At 35.7% G+C, this 21,047-nt stretch overlaps 1 long non-coding RNA gene across 3 annotated transcripts in view; it reads right to left on the minus strand.

Moving 5' to 3' along the window:
• LOC125619791 overlaps window positions 1–15,091 on the minus strand; it is a 39,034-nt gene extending 23,943 nt beyond the window's left edge. For 2 of the 3 annotated variants that reach the window (XR_007351383.1, XR_007351382.1), the window contains exon 1: window positions 14,342–15,045. This is a non-coding gene — a long non-coding RNA (uncharacterized LOC125619791). The other variant, XR_007351384.1, reaches the window with a different exon arrangement.
• Between the last annotated feature and the right edge of the window lie 5,956 nt (window positions 15,092–21,047).

Here is a 21,047-nt window from a genome sequence, read left to right on the forward strand (position 1 = left end):
AGGAGTGTTTGACATATATAAGTATAAAATTGTGTGATCCATAGTACAGAAACCTAACTGAAGCTCTTGAAAGGCTCTATGCCCTATACCAAATTTCCTAGTCTAATTCGTTCAAGCTCTTAAAGTCTCTTAAGTGAGATGTTGTCCAGGTCCTTTTGAGGAAAGACATTGTAATATGGACCTATCAATTCTATAAATAATTCCTCAAGGCTTTCCCAGAGTTGATCTGAAGGCATTTACTATGGTGACTATGCACTGAGGGAAAAGTAAATATCTAGACTTCCTGAAGGTTATTAGAAATTACCTATACAAAAAAACTAATACCCAGAGATGTAATATAACTCTGTGTCCTAACGATCAGGGTCTTGGGTCTTACAGAAGCCGAGTAATAGATAGAATCTTGGCTCAAATCTAGTAGTAGCTCTTTAGGGACTAAGAATGAATACTACAATTAATTTATTATCTAAAAAGTTCTAGGGATTAATGTATTTAATAAAAGCAAAATTCCAATATTTATGTTCTGACCTACGAAGTGGAGTATGGTAGACAAGGTCAAGTGAAAAATTTTTCAGACTGCCTCCAACCCTTCTCTTCTCTTTCAATGAAACGATAAACCAAAAGCTATGTCCCATTATTGGGAGTATTGCAGAGATTAGTTTCACTAACAAAATTTTGATGAAATAAAATGATAGATATACTTGCATACATTTTTCTTTGTTTCATGCAAAAGATATGTGTTATGGGAATACAGTAGATGATAGTCACCTTGATCATGTGGTGATTACATAGCACTACATGGCAAACCCAATCAGAAAATCATCAGCATGCATGCCTGGGGTTCTGGAGTAAGGCCATGCCCTTCTTTACTGACAACTATTTTCTGTTTGAAAACCTGCTTCTGACTTGCTGCTGGGCTCTGTCAAATACTAAATACTTTACCAAGAGAAATAGAGTGACTGTACCACTTGAACTTTCCATTATCTTCGAAGTATTATCTGATCCATGGAATTTAGCATTGGATATAAACAACAATATTATGTTATGAAATTGAAATACAAGACACAGTCCAAACCTGAGCATATTTAGTAAGTGTGGGAGCAGGTGGCTCAGACTGGTTGTATCTGCTTGTACTGCTTTGCCATCTTTTTTCATCATTCATGGCTATGACCTCATGGGGCGTCCACAGTGGCTAGTATTATGGAAACAAAAATATGGGCCTCCATTACAGAAAGATCTCCACACTTTGCTGGAACCTGCTGAAGAAGTACAGACACTGCACAGGAATCACACTCAGTGGTGACCTTGAAAGACAGGTGACAGAATGATGGAGCTGGCGCCACTCCATGGTGAACAAAAGATCATAGGTCTTGATATGTCTCTGGAGAGGAGAACATGTGTTTTTCAATTGGATAAAGGGCAAGAGTGAGTGGTGAAGGGCATGTAGGCTGTACTGAATATCTTTCACTTGAAACTATAGATCAATTTTCACTCTTCTAAACCTGGATATCTTCCTGGGGAGATGAACTTGTGTGGATTACATCATAGGCTTCTCTGACTTTCAGCTGAATATACCCAGTAGGGATCCAGGCAGCAGATAATAACTAGAGTGAGGTCAGTGTATATTCTCCCTTGATATTTTTTCCTGTGAGTTCATGTTAACCTGTGTTAACCCTTAATTCAACATCACTGTTCCTTTTTTGTTTTCAAGGTCATTTTTCCTGAGTCTTTCATATTCTGGTAACTGTTTGCTCCCTTGTCCTTCCAAAGCTAAAGGTGATTATAAAACCACTATAACCAATCCTGGGTTGATTCACAACCCTGTGGTTCTGGCCCACCCTCCTATACCTTTGTAAATAGAAACTAATTTTATTTTATTTTTCTAAAATTATTCAGTTTGAGAGTACCATCTGTTTCCTATTGTGAAATATAGCTCACACAGCCATCTTTCCTCTCAACTACACACTGTTTATTATTTAGAGCTCAAGCAATTGCAAATGATAAAAATATTCTAACTACCCTTGCTTAAGCTAAAAAAGGCATAGAGATTTATTGGCCTGCATCTCTAGAAAGTCCAAGGGATGCATTTTTCTTTAGGCACGACTAAATCCAAGAGCTCACATGATATTGGCAGGGCTCTCTCCTCCTCTTGGCTCTACTTTACATTGCCTTCCTTTTCAAGCAAGTCTTTTCCACAAAGTGACAAATATGGACATTGGCAGCTTCTGGCTTACCATGGCTTTGCAAATTGCAGTCCCAGAAAAAAAAGCGCGAGAGATAACTCTAAGTGTCCTAACACACATCGTAAAGTGATTCCAATTGTGAACTGCTGAGTGTAGTTGAGGTTGTGTCCCTGGCTGTCACATTAACAGTCATGTGGCATAAATTAACAAACCCTCTGCAGTTTGGCCAAGAAGTGGTGGTGAATAGAAAAAGAACATCATCATCTGACTGAGAGGAGTACATCTCCTAGTCCTCAATTGGAGTAATTTCTCTCTCTTAGAAGTATAGATTTGAAAATAGGAGGAACAGTGATAATAGAGGGGGTACGGTAAACCAAAGGCCAGCTTCTATTGTAACTGGAATGTTCCTCACCCTAGAACGCAGTGTCACTTGTCCACTTAAGACTAAAGATTGATTTAGCTAATCCATTTGGAATGGGCTTTCAGCTTCATTCTTATTGCCAAGTGCAATAATACGGTAAAGAGGGATCCTCTAGAGTAAATAGTGAAGCTGTCTGTTCAAAAGACTTCCTAAGAGTCAAGGAAGCCCTTTGCTAACTTGCACTTCTTCTTTGGCAGCCAGTTCTGCAAATATGGCTTGGAACCATGTGCATGAACCTTTGAGATGAAGGGGAATGTAAATGAGCCAGCTTGTCTGGGTGTAGTATGCTCTCTGTAATACATAATATGTAAAACAGCTGGGTTACAGTAGTAGAGGGAACAGACAGGTGGGGTGGGGTGAGCTCCTGCAGGGAAGGACCCTCAGTTATATAATTAGTAGAGCCTTGGGAAACCTCAGGGATTTCAAATTAAAGTGGATTTCATCATGAAAGTGGCAGGCATGGAAAATAGCTTTGGCCATGGTGCTAGGAGACTGGCAGGAAGGAGGTTATGGCTGTCTAGGAAAGGAGTGCCAGGGGTCTAGACAAGGGAATTAGCAGTTTACTGGGGGGAAAGCAAGACAAAGAAGTAAAGGTATTTCTCTATGCTGAAGATAGAATATGTGTGAAGAAATAGTAGACAGAATCCATTTGCCTATAAATTCTTGTTTGCAAACATTAAGCCAGGAATCAAAATACATAGAAACATACATTGCATCTTTCAAGAATGTATGACATTTTATGACTAGAACTTTTGGCATGTTTTCCTCACCAGATGTTTGTTAAATTCTTTATTACTATGAACTTAGTATCTACTATGAAGGATAGTGTCATAAACTGGAAAAAAAACGGGTTTTGGTATTTGAAATGGATTTTTGGATACCTATTCTGTCACTTAGCTTGTTTTTGGTCAAATAACTGAACTTCATGTGTAAAACGTAGAACACAATTCTTTTGGGTTTGTTGTAGAGGTTAAATTAGATAATGGATACAAAGTGACTGGTACAACAATCATGCAGCAAATGACCTGAATCAGAATGTATTTGTTAAAACCAAGAAGACGTCACACATGAATACTGATGTTTCCTTCCTCTTCTCCACTCCTCACTTTAAATAGTTTGAATGAAGTGAGAACATTAAGGCTCAACACCTTTTTCTTTTCAGCTGAGTTACCAAAGGCTTTGGTGACTTTTCCATGCTTTGATTTTATTCCTCCTGTTTGGGGTCAAAATTGTATTTATTTAGTCTATCAGTATGGCTCACATACTTACTAGAGGGGACATGAGTCATTCTACTAAGATTTGGAAATCTAGCTGTAGTTTAAAATTTCTGGTCTCCACCAGGGGCTGGTTCCTATACATTTTTAATAATGTGATACTTTAATTTTGATTTTAATGTCAGTATAGCTTAACCTCCAAGCCTCTTCTCTCATTTGCCAACTGTTCGTGTTACTGGCTTAGGACCCGTTATCATCATCATTATTATTGTTTTTACATTACTAGATGAGGGAGGCACGTTTAGTAGCACATTTGTTTCTCTGTTTAAATAGGTTAAACAGAGTTATGATGTCATAATAGGTTATGATGACACACTACAATAACCAGTTACCCAGAGTATCACTGTGTGTGTGTATTGTGTGAATTAAAGAAAACTATGCCTTTTTAACTTTTATACACACTAATAAAAAAAAAAAAAGACAGAAAATGGTGTGTTCTCCTTGCCATCAGCTCCCTTTAGATTGTTCCTCAGATTGAACTTCACTTACTGAACTGAGTCAGTATTGGACCTTAGGGTTGAATACAAGACTAGAGTATATTACCTTGAAGGCTGACACCTGACTGAGTTTACTGTTATATTCTGAACAGCATAATGATTTGAATGTCATTGTTATGCACAGGAAAAGCTTTAAGTTTAGCTGTACTATGGCCATTATGGGATAAGTCATTATGGAGATCTGATAGTATAGAAGACATTGAGTAGGAATGTTTGTGGTGGTTAGCGTTTGTGAATGTATTCCTTTTGAAATTTTCTATTTGCTTGCTGTAATTCTAATTTAATGTCAGATACCCTGTTTTCATTTTCTACTCAGTCCCTTTGTACTGATAACTTCTTTCTGATTTTTCTTAGTAACATAAAAAAAATCTTAAGATAGACATCTAAATAAAACAAACAGAAAAAGCTGTGCAAAGAAGTACTCACTTATTTAAAAAAATATCAGGAACAGTCTTATAAAATGGAAACATTATTTAGTTTTAGTGAGTGTATGTCTTTGTTGAAAACATATACAACCACAAGAATGGGAAGTCATACTCCATGTATGTATAATACATCAAAATTCACTCCACTGGCATATATATATCTAAAAAAGAACAAGAACGAAAAAAAATCCATGATAGACATCTTCAGATTGCAAAGAACAGAGGCATGTTCAGGGTGCAAAGGTCATGGTGTTTGTGGGGAAGGTGTGGTGGGGAATATACAACATCCAGTGGGAACCCCAGGTGTCCCGACATCAGAGCGACACTAGGGAAATCAAAGTAGCTCTGATGATCTGACTGGTGATCAAACTTTCCAGAGGTGGTCCCTGTAAATATCCCACTACTGTGTGGCCTCAGATACTCATCTGTTTTTATTGCTTTTATTTCCCTTCCTTTAAGGACTGTTAGGTTCAAATTTTATAAGTTTAATCCTCCAGAGGAACATAGCCTACAGATATAGAAAGCCTGAGATAGAAACTGAGAGAGAAGATTTGATTAGATACTCTTTGGGATCATCTTTATTTATTTATTTATTTATTATTTTTTCACCGAAACATCTCATTGACTGCTGATTAACCTGTGGTTCAGGAGCAATTCATTGGTCCCTAAAGCAGGGTCACATGAGGCCACATGTCTGAGGGATCATTTGGTGCAAATTATGTGTCTTTAGGCCTGTTACCTACTTTGTGGAGCACATAGTCATGGTGAACATTCAAAGAGAGATAAGCTCAACAGCATGGGTTGTAACTCAGAGTACAGGAGCAGGAAACTCCCAAGAACTTAAAACACAAGCCCCACTCACCAATCAGTAGGATGACTACTGTGGTCAAAACAGAAAATATCAAGTTTTGATGAGGAGACAGGGAATAGGAATCCTTGTGCATCGTTGGTGGGAATATAAAATGATGCAATTGCTATAGAAAAGAGAATGACGGGTCCTCAAATAATTAAAAATTGAATTACCACATGATTCAGCAGTTCTTCTTGTGAGCATATGCCAAAAATAATTGAAAATAAGGTTTCAAGGAGGTATTTGTGCACACATGTGCACAAATAGCTGCATTATTCACAAAGGTTAACAGTGGGGGCAACCCAACTATAGATAGAGGGATGAATGGATAAACCAATGTATACATTTTATGTACACAATGTAATATACATTGCTCCACTTTTAAAAAGAAGGAAATCTGTCACATACTACAATGGAGTTGAACCTTGAGGACATTATGACGGGTGAAGAAAACCAGTAAATAGAAGACAGATACTGTATAAATCCAACCATATGAAATATCTGGAGTAATCAAATTCATACAAAGAGAAAGAAAAATGGTGCTTGTCAAGGGATGGGGACAGGGAAGGGGAATAAGAAGCTACTGTTTAATGATTATAGAATTTCTGTTTCACAAGACAAAAAGAGTTCTGGGGATGGGTGATGGTGATCGTTACACAGCAATGTGAATATACTTAATGCCTTGAGCTGTACACTTAAATATGGTTAAGACGGTGTTGGGGCAGACACCAAAATGACTGTAGTTAGGCTCCCTCGCCAAGAATTCTGGGGGGCCATGTTATGTTTTTGGTGTGCAGTCTAGTGATGTTATGGTTAGTCAAGGCCAGAAACACCGTGACTGAGCTTATAGATAGACTCAAAGTCATAAGCATTAACTTGTGAACATGCACCCCACCCACCTTATGTAACCCGTTGGCAGTGTGCCTTTTTTTGTTTGAGCTATTTATAAAAAGCACCTATGAAAATGGATTGGGGATTTGTCTAATGGCTATGGCTACCTTCAAATAAAGGATGATCAATATTCTTACAGTGCCTCATATCTTCTTTCAATTGCTATATTCTGAAGTCTTGTTTCCTGGGTTAGAGCCCCTGAACAACAGATGGTAAATGCTAAGAAATATTATTTTAAATATAAAAAACTCACGTGCCCATAACACACCACATCCATATAATGCACATATACATTCAGTATCACATCTAAAATGGAGGTGGCACCACATGGTGATCAAGTGTGTATTCTCTAACCAGGCTAGTTAAGCTAAAATCCTGCCTCAGCATCTGACACAACTCTGTGACCTGGGGCAACTTAACCTTGCCGGACTTCAGTTTTATTATCTATAATGGATATGTTGACTTCATAAAGCTATGTGAGGATTAAATGAGTTTAACCAGCACAACAATGCCTTCAACATACAAAATGCTTCAGAAATGGAAGCTGGTCTTACCATTTGATTATGCATATGAAATGTGGTACTTGATTCTTAATGAATTGCATACATCAAAAACCAATGACTTTGGTACATGTATGAAGACACAAATGGTGTGACTCCTCTTTGTGTAAAAACCAGAGATATTAAAAGATTGTGCTCTATATGTATAATATGCATTGTAAAACATTCTGCTGTCATATATAACAAATTAGAATTTAAAAAACCAATAACCTTGGAAAGTGAATATTCTTTTACAATCTGAAATACAGAATTTCTATTAGAGGGTTCTAATATTCCAAAAGTGAAAAAAAAAATCCCTTTGCTTTGAGGGTATAATGAATTGGCTTTTTTAGGTCAGAGACAGCCACATAAGAACTCATTTGTTTTTTATTCTATCAAGTTAGCAACATCTTTGGCTTGTTATAATTATTTTCAGTTTTATCATTTATTTAAAGAAAATGTATTTCTACATTTGGATATTTTGCTGTGTTGGCCTTGGCCATTAGTTTCTTCTATCAGCTATAGTTGGTTTGGATTTATCACAGAATGATTTAGTAAGCTTTTTAAACATGGCTGGGCATATCCGATTTTGCAAACGGAGAAACTAAGCTAGACAAAGAAGGGTTTTATTTGCATAATGGCCACACTACAGCTAAACTTAAAGCTTTTCCTGTGCATAACAATGACATTCAAATCATTATGCTGCTCAGAATATAGCAGTAAACTCAGTCAGTCAGGTGTCTGCCTTCAAGGTAATATACTATCGTCTTTTTCTCCCTAACCGTATTTAATGAGGCTCCTGCTTGTTGAGTGTTTTTCATGTCACAATCCATATAGGGCATCTCAAATGATTGTGTATGTGTAAGCTTGTTTGTGTATGTGACCTTCTGGCTTAAATCAGAAGAATCTATTGTTCTTGATTTCTTTTTATTCCTATTGCAAATATTTTGTCAATCTGTATTCTTACCGATACGACTTATTTTTAAAAGCCTTCCTTGTAAATATGTGAGTATAAGAAGTAACCAATAGCAATTTGTATGACTGTACTACAGTTTTAGAACAAATGTCATGTGATTTTGAACTTTTTTTTTAAATATACATATTAAGAACCCAGGAGTTGTCCTGGTTGTTGTGTCATGCTTTACCAGAAAATAGAAAAAAAAAAAGTCTAAAATTATATGTCTATGTTGTGTTCTTTTTTCTCTTTAATAATGGTTATGAACATGAACTTTGGTTTCAGATAGGCCTGGGTCCCTGCTTTGCTATTTGATAGTTGTACAATATAAATGTATGTGTTGAGAAGACCCTTTAGTGCCTCTGATCCTCCGTTTTCTTATCCATAAAATAGGATAATAATATCTATGTATAGGGAGGTAAATGGCAAACTGCCTTTCCAAGTTATACACATATTTACTATTTCTAATGACTTGAATTTCTTTTTTTTAAGTTCTTGCTTTAGTTATACATGGACACAATGTCTTTATTTTGTTTATTTATTTTTATGTGGTGCTGAGGATCAGATCCAATGCCTCATACATTTGAGGCAAGCTCTCTGCCACTGAGCCACAGCCCTTCTAATGACTTTAATTTCTTCATGTTAATTCAAGTCTCCATCAGGCATCGTTTTCTTTTTGCCTGAAGAACTTTAATTGTATAAAATATTGTAATGAATTCCTTATGGAGATTAATTCTCTATTTTTGTCAGAAAAAGTCTTTATTGAACTTAATTCCACTTTCAGTTTCAGAAAGTATTTTGCCAGATATATGTTATGATAGGAATGCTGGTGTCCACCCCTGCCCTAATTCATGTGTTGGAACTGAACCCCCAATGTGTTAGGCTTTTGCGTGTAATTAAGTTACGAGGGCAGAGCCACAGAAGGCCTCTGTTAGTCAACTTTCCATCTCTCTGACAAAATACCTCAGATAATCAACTTATAAGGAGGAAAGATTTATTTTGACACTTGGTTTCAGAGGTTTTAGTCCATCATCAGTGGGCTCCATTGCTTTGGGGCCTTTGTAAGGCAAAACATCATGGCAGGGAGCACATGGCAGAGGGCTGCTCACCTCATGGTATTCAGAAAGCAAAGAAGGAGAGGAATGGACGGGGGTTCCAGCATCCCCTTTAAGGGGATACCCCCATGACCCAACTTCCGTCTACTAGGTCTCACCTCCTAAAGTTCCTGCCACTTTCTAATAGTGCCACTCTGGACCAAGCCTTTTACACATGGCTTTTAAAGGCCATTTAGGATCCAAACCAAAAAAATTGCTCTTATAAAAGAGACTTGGGGGGCCTGCTTGCCTTGTCTATGCACAAGGACAGAGAAAGTGCCATCTACGAGGAACAGACTCTTTTCAGACAGAGTCTGTTGGTACAAATCACTTGGCACCTTGACTGTGAACTTATCAGCTTCCACAAATGTGAATATTATGTTTTTGTTATTTATAAATTATTTGATCTAAGATTTTCTGTTATAGCAACCTGAGCCGGCTGAGCTAACATAATATTTTATTTTGGTTTAACAGAACTTTTTTCTTTCAAGAGTCTGTTGTCTTCCAGCTTACCATTGTCTTAACGGTAAATTTGTTGTCATTCTTATGTTTGTTTCTCTCTGTGGAATGCATCTGCTTTTTCCTTTGATTATTTTTCAGATTTACTCTTTTTCACTATTATTAATTTGGTTGTGATTTGTTTTTATGTGTTTTCCTTCATGTCTTTTTTTCGAGTTCATGAAGCTTCCTGGATCTGTGGGATTATATTTAACATAAAATTGAGAAACATTCTATTAGTTAGTCAAATATTTTTCTGACCTTCCTTTCTCTCATAAATTTTGTGTACCTTGTACTTCCTGATTTTTGTTCCATCACTATTTTATTAATCTTTTTTTTTTTTTTTGCTTCATGGGCTATACCTTTAAATTCAATTTTTTTTTCTCCTGTGGCATTTGCTGTTACTCTTGCCCACTATATTTTTCATTTGATACATATTTTATCTTCAAAATTCCATCTAGACACATATATAGTATTATGTATATATAAATATATATTTCTCAAACCAATATGCCCATGTTTCCTTCTACTTTCTTGAACATTAGGGAAATTATAATAGTTCTATTATCATTCCTATTTACTAGTTCCACTATAAGTTTTTTCTGGATCTTTCTCAAAGGGCTGGATTTTTTCTTGGTTAAAGTTTTTTTTGGGGGGTGTGGGAGGCCCTACCAGATATTGCACTCAGAGGTACTCTGCCACTGAGCCATATCCCCATCCCGATTTTGTATTTTATTTAGAGACAGGGTCTCACTGAGTTGTTTAGCACCTTGCTTTTTGCTGAGCTTGGCTTTGAACTTGCTATCCTCCTTCCTCAGACTTCCAAGTCACCAGCATTACAGGCGTGCACCTGGCTCCTGTTAGCTTTTAATTGGGTGCCGAGCAGTATAAATATTACATTGTTGAGTACTGGATTTTGCTATGTTCTTTTAAGAATTATGAAATTTTGTTTAGAATGCAACTAATTACTTTAGGTGTATTTTTTAAAGCTTGCTTTTAAACTCTATTATGAAGTAGATCTGTAACAGTGTTTGACCTACAGCTTATTTAACCCTGCTATCACAGTGATGTTCTTTTAAAGAATCTACCTAATGTCTCCTATACTATTAGATTTCCAGTATGACTGGTCAGAATGAGAATTATTTATCCCTGGTGGTTCTGAAATTTGTAGATTATTTCATCTTTTGATTTCTGGTACTTTCTTCCCCTGCCTCAGGTAGTTACCTCTTACTGAGTATAGATTAGTAATCAAATCTTATAGATACCCCTCTGCATATCTCTGTGTAGCAACTTCTTTAATATTTTGCCCAACAAAATTCTAGCTGTCTCAGCTCTTCTGATACCCAGCCTCTGTCTTCTCAACCTGGCCAGGTTTCTGAAATATTTATATTTTCTCTGCTTAGACTCCGGCCAGAAAAATGACTCTGGGCACCAAACAGGAACAATCATCGGGTTTCTATCTTGTTTATTTTCTTCTTTTGAGACATAAAAGTCCTGTATTGTCTACTGTCTAAAGTTGGGGATAAGTCATTTTATTTATTTGGATTTATAAGTTGTTAAAAATAATAGGGAGATTCTCGTGCTGATTAATTCTTTCTGAGAAGAAGCATAAAACCTTATTCGTATTCTTAAAGCTAGAGTATGGATTGGTCCAACCACAAGGATTAAGAGTGAAAAAAGAGGAACTTCAAAGAAAATAAAGTTATTGATTTTTCTTTGAGATACCAAAAAAAGAGGGATCATGATGATAAGCAAAAGAACTGTAACATTATAGAATTAGAAATTCTGCTAACCTTAATTACTTACCTAATGTGTGATGACTGAAATACCACAAAAAGAAGTTCATTTCTTTGGATTAAATTCTTATTTTAAATTCAAATCAAAAGCAAATTTTTCTAGAAGAGTAATAATTTTAAGTCTTATAAATTATCCAGGGTGAATAAAAGTATCATTTGGTAAAAGTCATTTTTTATATTGAAGAAAGTGTTAGAAAGTATTAGACCAGGGATTCCAAGAATAGGAGAAGTTCAGAAAATGGAGCCTGTTTAGTTGTATTCAGTATCTAGGTATAAATTTTCATCTAAATGTAAACTTCCTTCCACTGCAACTGAAAATTAACACATTAAAATATTAGTCTGTTATTGATCAGAATAATATTTACAATAGATACTACCGCTCTTAAAAGCAGACCCTGACAAGGTGCTGGCTTTCTATTTCTGACATGGCTAGAGGCTACAGATGGAGATTTGCTGGGTCAAGAGTGACTTTTTTTTCCCTCTGTAACAGAATTATTAAAGTATAATTAAAATGTAACCTAATATGTTTAAAAGCTACGATTTGATACCTTCTGATATCTGGACATGCTTATAGAATGGTAACCATAATCAAGATAATAAAATTCCCAAGGCAATAATATGCTTTCTGTCCTTATTGATCTGGATCTCTTTACTAGAATGATAGGTAAATATAATAATATAATAGGTGTTATATTTTGTCTAGATTTTTTTTCCACTCAGTATTATATCTTTTGAGATTCACCCATTTGTTTAGTGCATTGATTTCTCTTGTCTCAGGCAAGAAAGTTCTGCATTGTCTAACTCAGGCTTTAATTGTAGGTTTGTCTATGTCTCCTTGCAGATACATCAGTTTCTGCTTTATTTTAGTTTAAATTCTGTAGTTGGATGTATAAATGTTATGGTTGCTTGGTCCTCTTGAATAATTGACCCCATTATCATTACAAACAAGTCCCCTCTATCCCCTCAAATATCCTTTGCTCTGAAATCTACTTTGTCAGATATAAAATAACTGTATCAGCTTTCTTTTGGCTACTGTTACCATGGCACTTTTATTACATGTTTTTATTTTTAACCTATTTATAAATGAGTTTTTTAGAGGAAGCATAGAATTGGTTTTGTTTATATACATAATGATAACCTCCACCTTTTAATTTGTAATTTTACATAATTTATATGTATATTTAGCTTAATTTTCCCCTCTTCTTGGCAGTGTCACCTATCATATTTTGAAGGCAGAAACTGTTACAGCTAATTATAATTATTTTGCTTTACTTTGATTCCAGCCTAAAGAAGCAAATTTGATAATAATTTGTCAGCCCACATGTTTTCTGCAGGGATATCATGCATTGGCAATTAAGAACTACTATTGAAAAAGTTCTATTTCTCATTGTGTATCTATCTGTTAGTATTCCTGGTTGCATGACTGTCTTTGTAATTAGTGCTAGCCCAAGAAACAAATCTTTTGTGTGTGTGTGTGTGTGTGTGTGTGTGTTGCTGGGGATTGAACCCAGGACCTTATGCATGAGATGTAAGAACTCTACTAACTGAGCTATATCCTCAGCCCCCAAGAAAGAAACCTTTGTAAGTGTGGTGAGATCCTTCAGAGCTAAGGTTTGTGCCTTTGAACATGATTATTCCACTGAGGCACAACTGCCCATTGAGGCCTCAAATGGGTGTTCTGTCTTTCCAGATAGTTCTATTTTTGCTCTAACCATAACAGAGTATGAGTCTATACCAGTATCTCTTAAGGAGTGGCCTATGGAGCATTTAAGCATGAGAATCATTTGGGATTTCTGGGCCCATACTTAGGCTAATTGAATTTATCTGTTACATGGGCCCCAGAAATCTGCATTTTTAGGAAGTTTCCCAGGTGATTCTTATACATCTCAAGTTTGAAATCCGTTATTCTAGATCATATACTTTGATAAATAAATTTAATATGCATCCTCAGTACTTATAATACTATTTACAAAATTTATACCTATAATGGACTTTTAATATATGTATTGATATTTTATGGAGATCATAAACATTGTGAAAATAACTTCTAACATGTTGAAATTGAAAATATGTCAAATGGAAGTTCTAATATTTTATTTCTACATCCAATGGATTATATTTGTATCCTATCACATTGCAGACTCCTGTTCAACCTTGGGGGAATTTGCTAGAATGAGGTGTATTTTCAATACCTTTATATAAAAAGGGCCAAATCATACACTACAAATGAATGGCCCAACTATTGATTTATAGGCCTGATGATGTCTAGCTGTACTCCAGACCAAATGAAAATATGAATCTGGTTTGGAACTTAGAAATTAGCATTTTCTGATCCCTGTGTGCTAAAAAGGTTGAAAGCCTATTAGAACGTTGCTTCTTACATGTCAGGATGCATGAGAATCACCTGGAGAGCTTGTTAAAATATAGATTCTTGGGATCTTGCAGTTCGGTGTAGGTGGGGCTGAAATTTTGTATTTTAATAAGCTCCCAGGTGAAGCCGATGTCATTAGTCCAGGCTACAATTCAGCAGCGCTGTTTCACAGAGATGGTACAGCTTCTGAACTTTTAGGCAGATCTTCATCTGTGAGAATAACATACAGCTCTTAGAAAATTAAAGTTCAGATTCAGCCGATGCTTACATTAATAAATTTTTCCTTTGGAACAAAATTATCACTTAAAACAGTTTAACTGTGACTCTTTCTTAAGTTTTTAAAAAAGACCAGTTATCACCCATCATATACTGGGTGATGCTAACCATAAATTTTATGACTGAAATAAAAATTCATGGCCATATGCTCTTGATATAATGACCAAGACATCTAATGTCCAGTAATAATAAGTAAAAACTATGATGTACAGTAAAGGCAGTTAAGTGAATTATTCCATCTACAGAATTGAATAATATGAAAACATCAACATACCTTTTTTCCTTTCCTGATGTTTGTGTTTCTTGGTATACATATTATACGGTACAGGTTGGAGCCTGATTCCTATGATCGATGTTAACTTCTTTCTCCTGATTTAGGCCTTCCTAGACTTCCTTGGTCCCAAGTCTCACATCTTGTTAGGCACAGAAAGCAGGAGTGAGGAGAGAGCTGTAGCCTTCTAGTTTTTCATCTGTGTATGTCTAGGAAAGGCATTTCAGACCTTCTGGGCCTGTTTTCCTCATCTATAAAATAAGAAGTCGGGTAGATGAATGCTTTTAGGTTCCTTTTCAGTTGTAAAATTGTCTTCTCTGTTGTTTCACAAAATCCTAGACTCAGAGCAACAAGTTGCTTATTACTGAAATGGTTTTGATGGTTCAGTAATCCAGTACATTAAAAAAAAATTAGTTCAAATGCCTAGGTTTCTGGAGCTTTAGCTTTTTAGCTTTCAGAGCAGAGGAAATACAATTAAAATGGTATAGTTTCATGGTGACTTTGCTTGATCCATCTGTGGCTAGGAAACCTCTCTGCAGATTCTACTTGAAACGATTAAAATTATCAGTTTTAATCATCCTTTGGCAAAACAAAGGGATTCTGTCTTGCTGGTAGAAAATATATTGTTCCATGATAAATGCCCACGTGACAAATAGATTTGAGAACATTATTGTTAGATTCAAAGAAGGAAGATTAAGATTTTTAATAAAGCTACCTAGTGAATGGCTGGTTACCCTTGTACAGAGACTTTGAATAACTGTCAGGAACCTCTTATGAGGGAGAACTTAAAAGGGTATGGGTGTGGTTTATTACTGGTTTAAGGATTAATGACTTAGTAACATAGTTGTTTGTTTAGGAAAAAAATCAGAACATTTTAGGTGTTTTAAAGAAAAAAGTACATCATACATTCATTTAAATTACTCAATAATAATTTCACTTCAGATATATTTCCTAAGAAATAAGATGATAAAAGCTGTATTCATGAAGATGTTAAGGGTAGACCTAATACCCACAATGGGAAAATAATGGATGCAGTCTAATGTCCAATAATAATAAGTAAAAACTATGATGTACAATAAAGGCAGTTAAGTGAATTATTCCATCTATAGAATTGAATAATATGAAGCTATTAAACTGAATTACTATGGTGATTATATAACAAAATGAAAGAATGGTTTTAATTTGTTAACTTATAAAATCCAGGTACAGAATATGTGCTATAATAATCACTATAAACTTAGTGGGTAAGATGAAATTATATAATAGTGGCAGTGTTAGAATAAAGATTTTGGATGACTTTTTCCTTTAACTTTCAAACTTTAGATAATGTTGCTTTTATATCTTAGTGCAATCAATATCCTATGAAGTTTATATTTAATACTTGGAAAAAAAGATCAAAGGACAACATTTTCAACCATCCTACCTATACTCAAAACCAGCTGCATGTTTTGTGACCTGGGTGAATTGGATAAGTTATCAACCCCTCCTCTCTAGCAACTACCTTATAGTTGTGCACATTTAATGAATTAATGTACATTAAAAACACTTATGAGCATATGAGATATAGTAAGTATTATATAATTGCCATTTATTTTTGTTTAAAATAATTGTTAGTTTCTATTAGTGTTACAAATACATGAGAAAATCGTATATAAAAAGAAAGTGTTTGTTCTGGCTCATCATTTTGGAAGTTTCAGTCCATGACTGGTTGACCCTGTTGGTTTGTGGGCTTGTGGTGGGGCAGCGCATCATGTGGAAGTGTCACCTCTCGGTTATTTAGTGCTGGGCTAAATAACCGAGAGGTGACAAGCAACTTGAAGGTTGAAGCGGAAACTACTTTATTGCGAGTGAACTCAGCAGGAACTGAGCGGGAACTCAAAGTAGCGGGCACCTGAGATAGCAGGAGCCGCTTTATTGCGGGACAGCAGAGGTGTATATACCCAACTGATTACACACAGCTTGACTCAATTAACATCATCTAGATACGGCAGTCAGCCAATAAGGAATCCTCACCATCTTAAGGGCTCGCTGGCATTGCTTCACAAACCACTCCTCCTGGCAAACTGCCAGGCGCCATCTTGACTTGAATTGCATCCCCAACATGGAAGAGAAAAACCACACACCTCAGAACTGGGTCTTGGAAGAGGCCTGGGTCCCATAATCTCCTTTAATAACACTCTCCAAAGGCCTAAGAGCTCTCACTAGATCCCCAAACCTCTTAAAGATGCCAGCACTTTCCACTAGCACCATGCTGAGGGCCAAGCCTTCACCAAATGGACCTTAGGGAAACATTTAAGATCCACACTATACCAACCTTTTATCTTGTTTTATCTGTTATTTCTATTCTCTTGATAGAAGCATTGATTTTTTTCCTTTTTTTTTTAAATAAAGAGAATATAAAATTTCTTTCCTCACCATCTGCTTCCTCTGACAAATATAAGTCTATTCCTCCCTATTCAAGAAAAATGATTGGCAGGCTTAAATACATTTTATGCAATTTTTTTCTCTAATCACATTATACATTATATATTGAATTTCTTGGAAAGTGTTATACTGTATACTCAGATACACCAATCAAGTTACAGGTACTCACTAGAATGTGAGGCTTCAGTAATTATCAGTGGCGACACTTAAAATGAGACACTTAACTTTTGTTCTTGCTTGATTCTCTGAAGTCACAAGAGAGTTGTTTGGGTGTCTTTGACATTTTATGGTCTTGGTTACCAAATGAAGAAAACTTATTTTTTAAATAATAAACCATTATAGGCAATTTCATTTCCCAAAACACTGACAGTCAGCATCTTACTTTACTTCCTAAAACCCCATCATAGAAATTTAGTTGCCATAGTTTAGGAAGTACTAGAGAAAAACCCAAACTCAAATACATTAAGAATCAAATGCATAAAAAAATTGTACGCAGACTTTTTAAATGAGAAAATAATTTGAATATTTGGAAATGGATGAGATCTAAATAAACATTGGTAATGACTTGTAGATATTCCTAAACATTTAGTTAAAAATTTCAGACCAGAAGTAGATTGGAAGGAAACTCCTATTCCCACTGCTCCTAATTTCTAGTTTCTCAGAGGCAGCCATTTTTATTGTTTCTGTCTCCAATTATTATTATTATTATGCCCATATATTTAAATACTGTGCTAGTGCTTCTACTATGATTTTTCAATTTGTCAGTGTTTTCTAATCTGACAAAATTGTTTTGCTTGGCAAGTTCCACCACTTACAGATAATTACTGGTGTATTTGGAGTAACTTTTACAATCTCATCTTGTGCTTTTTTCCTCCATTTAATGCTTTCCTCTCCTCTTCTCATTTCTGTCTTCTTGGATTTATCAAGATTTTTTTTTTAAAGTTCCTAGTTTTTAATCATTTATTTGCTTCTACTACTTTAGAAATTATAATTTGTCTATCTGATGGTCACTTAATTTAACAAGCTCATATTGACTGATTTTCATGTTGAACCAAATTTATAATGCATACAACATATAAATAAAAAAAACTTGGTCATAAAATAATATTTTCATACATTGCTGCTTCTGAGATGCTAATATTTTGTTTGGAATTTTTTACATCTGTTTATGAGTGAGATTTGTCTATAATTTTCTTTTGTTTTACTATTGTTATTAGAATTTTCTATCCAGATGATATTAGTTCTTCAAATCCTTTGAATCAGTTGAGACTTAAAACACTTTTTCAATGATCTGGAAGTATTCGTATACAATTAGAGAGATTCTTCCTTAAATGTTTGGTTGAACCTAACAGTGAAATAATGTAGACCTGGAATTTTTTTTGGTTGAAAGTTTTAAATTACTGACTTGATTAATTTAAAATTAAAACCTATTCAGGTATTTTATTTCTGTAGGTATGTATTTATTTATTTACTATATCTAACCTGATGAAATGTTTGAGGAATTTATTTATATCTACACATTTAAAATTTTTTCTGTTATATCTGGAATGGTGTCAGTTTTTCATGACCAAAATTGGTTCTTCCCTGCCCCCCAACACACACACTGAGTACTCTGCCTACTGTGTGTTTGTTTTCTGTTTTGTTAACAAAACAGCTTTGCCCCCAGGATCTGGCATGTCTATTGGATATTCTGAGTATTGTCTTTTGTCACAGGTGGCTGTGGTGGCTTGTTCATTTGCCTTTCAAAAAATGACCTCTGCATCTGCCAGTTTTCCATGTGAAGAAAGTTCTGAATTAGATGAAATAAAGGCAAGCCACAGACAACTCAAAACACAGAAACAGGATTCCCTTGAACAAAGCCCAATCTGCTCCCTCTGGTACCAGTTCCTCACACCAGAAATGTGGGCTGCTGTCTTCAAGAAAGTAAGCTGCTGTTGCATGAGGGAAAGTTAAAATACCTCAAACCACCTCTCCTACTGTGTGTATACTGCCTTTTTCTTGACTAACCGTTCCCTTGACTGCTGTAAACCTTTGATTGTTTTCCAAAGTTCTGATGAATTTGATTTTGACCATTTTTGCCTGTTTTTTGGGGGGGCCATCTTTGTTTGAAAGTATTTATCTTTTAACTTCTGATGATGGATTCCTAGATCATTTATCTAAGTCCATACATATTTGCTACAAAATATTTCATTTGCATCTAGTAATTTATTTATTTTTGTCCCAGGTATTGAACCAAGGGGTGCTTAGCCACTGAGCTACATTTCTAACCCTTTTTATTTATTTTTTATTTAAGACAGGGTCTCAAATAAGTTGCTTAGGGCCTCTCTAAGTTGCTGAGGCTGGCTTTGAATTTCAATCCTCCTGCGTCAGTCTCCCAAGCCTCTGGGATTACAGATAGGCACCATCACACCCAGCTGTAAATTTTGATAAAAAGTATTTTTCAGTTTATACAAAGAAGTGGATCTTAGTGGAGCAAAGGGCAGACTGTTGTGGATGCTGTGATATGTTTCCTAGTCCCCCTTCCAGAAGAAAGCACTCCCTCACCTGCTAAGAGTCTTGCTGGCAGTGAGCTTCAGCTGTAGGTCTCCTTCAGGTACCACCTTGGATGATGATATTTGCCTCACTCAATGTCATGCTTCTTTCTTTGGTGTTCTGTATCCTCTGGATTGACATGGGATAGAATTCCTAGACCTTCTCTCCCCATCTTAGGGCAGTGCTTAATGAACAGCTTCAAGATACCCTATGGAGTCTGCTGATTTCTGTTCAAATTTTATCTCATCAAGACTTTTGGTTCCACCCAATCCTGTTTTCTTTCTTTTCTTCCCGTAGATTCTGATTCTATGAATACTCTAAAAATCCTCTGGCAGAGTAATCTGTGTCAGTTCTCTCTGGGAATTGAACCTATGAGAGAAGATTCTCTGGAGGAAATGATATTCAACCTGAGAACTAAAGTAACTGTATACAAAAATATGTACAGGAGGTCCTGACAGTTCATGTAGTTGGAGGCTAGAGATGTGTGCATTTTTATGTGTGTTCCAGTGGCAGGATGGGGAAAGAATGGTGGTTTGAGAGAGCTTCAGAAGCACATTTTGACTAGGTCACTGAAGATCTTATAATCTACCCTGAGAAATTTTGGGCCTTAGATCCTCTTGGGAACACTGGAGCTGTAGGAGGTGGGAACAGGCACATTGCTTAGAAGAACTATGTAGAAACCGTCTTCCAGATGGAATTCAAGAATATAAGGGAAGCCAGATTACATTCAAATGGTAAAGATATTAGTATTCCTTAAAGTGTGATAGCACTTAGCCAACAACAAATGTTTGCAGATAGAAATGATCACTAAGTGATAACAGAGTTTCTAACTACTCAGTGCCTCATTAGAAGTCCATTTCACTGTTGACTTACCCAACAGGATTCTGGAAAATGTTTTTATTCTACTGGGACCATGCAGCCTTCTACTCTTATGGCTTGCAGGCAAATGGCACCCATAGGGAAAATTCTGCACATTGTCAGTTTTCAGATATGCAACCAGATCACTGCTCTGCTTTATTAAAGGCATAAATCTTAACTTGTGCTGAATATGTACAAAGGAAATTTGATTTGTAATCTTTATAACATAAAAGAGTTACTCCAGTTTCCAAGGCAGCCTACTTATTGTCTCATTAAATGATCAATGCCACAGTCCTATTTTTCAATAGGTGACATCAGTGAAGCTCTGTTTCCTATGTTTTAAATGCAGTGGAGAATGCAACATAATCATAAATAAAATACAACCTAATACTCACTTCTTCAATTGTCAGTAATTCATAAGAAGAGAAAAAAATGCTGAATTGGTTATTACAAAAGTCGCAGCTAAAAATGAAGCTGTTTGGTTAACAATCTTTCTAAGTATTAAAAGTACCAGACTGGTGTGGTGGCAGAAGGAGCATGAAAGGGAGGGAGAGAGGAAAGTGAAGGAATATACCTACCTATGTTTGATTGAAGAGAAAAATAATGATGCTCTTCTAAAGATTTGTGCAAGAACTTCAAAGTTCTGCCACTAGCATAAAAGTCAGCCCCATCACTTTGATAATTCATTCAACGGATTGAATGTAGCAAATCCTGTTGCATAAAGGCAATACTTCAAAAGCAGAATTGCAACTCCTGTGAATTTTACAGTACAATGTATTCAGCAGCAAACAATATTTGTGTATGGGTTTCATGAAAATAATTGGTAGGCAAAGGGATATTTTGTGGTCTATATGAGACTCAGTAGCTGATGCAAAAATAAAACCACCACAACTTA

Source organism: Marmota marmota, unplaced genomic scaffold, assembly GCF_001458135.2.
Source record: "Marmota marmota marmota unplaced genomic scaffold, marMar, whole genome shotgun sequence".
Classification (NCBI taxonomy): Eukaryota; Metazoa; Chordata; class Mammalia; order Rodentia; family Sciuridae; genus Marmota; species Marmota marmota.